Genomic DNA, 4838 nt, shown 5'->3' with positions numbered 1-4838 from the left:
ACCACCACACCACCACGATTATCATAATCATAATATTATTTTATTTTTGTAAGGAGCATCATCTTTTGTCATGGTTTTTGAGTTTACTATAACTTTCATGTTTTTTTGTTCCAAGTCCAGTAATTGGTATGTTTGAATATTGTGATACAATGAACAACTTGCCATTATATTAGTTATTATATGGTATTGAATGTGTTTAATATTTTGATAGGTTTCAATATTTGACTATACACCAGGCTCTCCTCATTACATTAATATTGTTTTACCAGTTTTTTTATTATTAATATAAATTTGCAAAAATACGTTTTTATTCTCGAGGATACTCAATGACGATCTTGCTTTGCAGAAGGATGAGGCTGCAGATCTTCACAGTTTGATGCCTTCACTGACAAGCATTCACTGGCAACCCGGTGCTGTGGTGCCTCTCCTGGAGTGGAATGTCTTGTGGAGGTTTTCTTTTGGGGTGGAGACCTGATATGCTTTGCTTAGCACTAAAGACTATATGCAAAATTATAATAAGGATCTGTATTCTTTTCAGACTTTAGAAGAGCAGACACTGCAAACAATTGGCGTCAGAAATTAACCTTTCAGTGACGGCGTATGTAGTCCCATAGGAGATGACATTGAACATGCGGTGACTTCATCTCAGGTTCAACCTCAGGTGTTCACGCCAACAAATGAGGTACCTCTCTGTGGCCATGCAACTTTGGCCACTGCCCAACACCATTATTCAGCTCTCTAGGTAAGACAGGTTTGAGTTCTATCTTGAGCAAGTATAACCTTTAGATGTAATAATAGTATACTAGTTTTGAACATCAGATACTACATTTTTGCTTTCTGAAATGTTTTTTAGGGGAGAATTTATAGTATGATAGACTTCTTTAGTGATATTGGTGGTTATTTTGATTAGTCCCAAGACTGTGTGGAAACTAAATGTTCTTTTGATTGGTGCAGTATACTTAAAATGTGTAATCAATTTTCAGAAATAAAAAGCTGCAGAATAGAGTTTAAGGACAAAGGAGTGGTTTGTTAGTTGCCAGGAAGATGTGTAGCAACATTATTTTGGATTTCCAGCAATATCCCACCAGAGGCATCTAACGCAGAACAATGACTGATCCTAGATGTTCTTGTAAAGGGAGTAGGTTATGATCTCCTTGTAGACACTGTATTACTTTCCACACAACAACAAGAAACTTCTGCGTGAAGCTGCTTAGTTCATGTACTGGTAAGCTATTGAAATAAGATAATGTTTGTTGGAAATTCTTTCATAACATTTTTCAATTGAAGATTATGGTGCACTGGATATACCCTAATTAACACAAAATGTCTACAGATTTGGTCCACAGTTGTTAAGGGTTTGCTTAATATAGAGATTCCATGGTATTACCATTCATATCTTCTCTTACATATATTGATGTTTTATGTTTCAAACTTGTGCAATAAGGAAAAAATATAGTTGTATTGTTTTACTAAAAGATTCAATGCAGGGTAAAACATAAATAATGGGTTATTCACTTGAATTTTGTGTTTATTATATGCTGCTGTTTCAGGAAAGACTTAGAGAGCCTGAAACACAGACAATGCTTTGTTATTAAGCTATCCACAGGGTCTTTAGTTAAAGGAGTTATTGTTACTCTGAGTGGTGGACTGCAAGGGGAAGTGTCAGAGGACTGTTTTGTGGAGAGTCAGAATTACATTGCCTTTTCCCGCTACTGTGCTCACTTGGTATGGTCATTCCAGAGATCCTGTACTGGTAAATATGAGGACTTGAATATTGATGATTTGACTTAATTTAAGTTTTAATATTTGGGTTTGCATAGCGTTTGTTATGTTTTTATCATTATATACAGAATCATCCATTATCATTATTATTAATGTATAGATATTTTATTAGTATTAGTTGCATGTATTGTTTCGGGCTGCTGTAATTACTATATATAAGACGGTTATGTTCCATTTAGATTATAAGATATTGCATTTGCATATGATGTGTTTTCTATGTGTTTCAAAGCCTATTGCCAAATCAGTGATACAATATTTCACTTCTAGTTTTGCTCCCATGTTTTGTACGGTAAATTGGCCTCTGCCTCTATTCTATCATTATTACTTAAGTTGTTGATCAAAATGATGTAGGAGGTTGTGTGGCTGATTTTTGTCCTCAGTCATGTTACAATCCACAGGCAATTTCATCCACAATGATACTTTGTTGTTTAATTCTAGAACTAAAGGATGTGACCCTCATATTCATGAAATATTCAATTCAGCCAACATTTAGTTAAATATATACTTTTGTATTAGTAAAATTCTTCATGGATATTTACAGGTTCTGCTCATACTGTATAGAACCATATGGTCAAAGCTGCAGGGCATGAGCTCGTCTAAAATGTAAGTATTTAAGAAATTCTGTTTAAATGTGTCATCATCTTCATTTTGTATCAGGAAAAGAATATACACTAATGTGCATCATCAGAGTTAAATGCCAATCATCATTATTAGTAATTATATTCTATATTTATATATATATATATATTATATATATATATATTTTATGTACATTTATGTTTTATATATGTATATATATATAATATATATATATATATATACTATATTATACTATATATATGTACATTATATATATATCATATATATATATTATATATATAATATTTATATATATATACATATACTATCTATTTATATCGATCTGTATTTTTGAGGTGTGTGTGTCTGTGTGTGTATGGTGTGTGTGTTGTGTATCTGTAGTGTGTGTGTGTGTGTGTGTGTGTGTGTGTGTGTGTGTGTGTGTGTGTGTGTGTGTGTGTGTGTGTGTGTGTGTGTGTGTGTGTGTGTTTGTGTTTGTGTGTGTATTATTTTTTTTTTTATCACATTTGCTCTTAGGATAATACCAAGACCATTCTGATGTCTAATCCTGTCTTTCTTTAGTCTAAAAAGTCATTTGGTAACTTTCTATTTTCTTAAATTATAATGGATGGTTATTCTTTGCTTTCCTCTCATTCATATTCTTTGTAAATTGACTTTACTCTGCAACAATGTCGTGCTCTCTGAACTTGTCGTAACTATGTTGTTCTTCCAGTTGTTTGGTTGTCTTCTTGTTTGCTTCATCAAAGACAATGCATCTCTAGTGCCATGGAAACTTGTAGTTTATTCCTTTATTGATGCCTGCTTGACTGAACATGCATGGGCAAGCTTTGACACATTTTATATATGGTTATAGCATTACATTATGTTACGGTATTACAAATTTAGGAAATAACATAATTACGTCTTCTGATATTCATTTGAAATGAAATACCCTAGGGAGCTGTTCAGGCATGGGCAAGGTTTTAAAAGTCATAGCATAAAGTTGCATTCTAAATTTAGTATATAACACATTTATTTATATCAGAGCAGATTTAATAGTTACACAGTACTTTTTATCTCATGATAATTGGCCTGAATGAGAATTTACTGATCAAATTCTTCTCATGGTACCATTTTTATGCATGATATGCTGATGTCATTTGTAATACTATTAGTACCTTTACCAAGACTTTAAGGGACAGGAGAGTGTTCTGTAAGCTGCAGAAGATCTATCATGAGCCTTGATTTGCTAAGAATTATGTGGCTAGAAGGATTCCTACTAACTCAGATTATATTCCAGTTGTGTACCCTCTTGTATTCCTAGTGCTGCAAAATATATATTTTTTTTTATAGAAGGTAATGCACACTGTCTGCTCCAGACTTTTTTTTTTCCCTAGCATTCATATACAGTTCAAAGTTTTAGAGACTTTTTGATTGGGGGCATTAGCATTCTATTTAAAACATGGCAAAAGGACAGTGAGTTTTTTTAGTGGCTTTTGGCTTCATTATTTCATGTCTAATGCTTGAACCTTTAGGTTGAGTAGTACTCTGATTGCTTTATGAGAATGTTCCTCATAGCTCATTCTCTATGGTTTTAGACTTCAATTACAAAGCACCATAGGGCTTGATAATCTATGCAAAACAGGTAAAAGTGTCTAGCTGTATTGACTTTGATGCCATGACCTATGCATTGTCTGACTTGAGTCACTTCTAGAGCATTTTCTTTAGAAACTTAAATGAGTTTTGGTCATTGACAATCACCATAAGTCATTGTACTGATTTGTAGATTTAGGTCCTTGCCATTTAATTGAAAGGTTGTAGTGGGATCGGTGTGAGGATTTATGCCCTTTTTTCAGTTAATATTATCAACCTTACAAAAACTCAGTAGTCTTTGCAGAGAGTGCATCAAGATCTTGTTGCAATTCCTTTTATCATAGATTATAGTTTCTATTTGACAAAATAAAATTGTAAATACTTTCTTATTAATGTAACCTGGTGGACAGGGCAAAATGTAAACAGCACGTGCCACCTGTTGTGACCCGGTGGAAGAAGTTTATAAAAGCAGTTAATTAGTTTATGTAAATTGTTCATATATATGTGTGTATAATGTATGTATGCATGTACATATATATTCATATATATATATATATATATATATATATATATTATATATAATATATAGATATAGTTACATATATATTATATATTATATATATATATATATATATATTATTAATAATATACATTATATATATATATATATATTATACTATATATATCTATATATATATATAAGCTTATATGTTATATATATATATATATATATATATATATATATTATATTATTCTATTTATATATGCATATATATATATATTATATTATCTATATATATATAGAATATACATTATATATTAATCTATATATATCATATATATAGATATATACATATATATTATATATATATTATATACATATA

At 31.1% G+C, this 4838-nt stretch overlaps 1 pseudogene; it reads left to right on the top strand.

Annotated features, from left to right (window-relative positions):
• The first annotated feature begins 115 nt into the window (after window positions 1–115).
• LOC147466276 (phenazine biosynthesis-like domain-containing protein 1) lies at window positions 116–2385 on the top strand (annotated as a pseudogene).
• Window positions 2386–4838: the final 2453 nt, after the last annotated feature.

Source organism: Penaeus japonicus, unplaced genomic scaffold, assembly GCF_977035675.1.
Source record: "Penaeus japonicus unplaced genomic scaffold, GWHDUDI00000001_assembly GWHDUDI00002261, whole genome shotgun sequence".
Classification (NCBI taxonomy): domain Eukaryota; kingdom Metazoa; phylum Arthropoda; class Malacostraca; order Decapoda; family Penaeidae; genus Penaeus; species Penaeus japonicus.
Note: the sequence above shows the minus strand (reverse complement) of the source record. Positions and strands in the feature narration are given on the sequence as shown.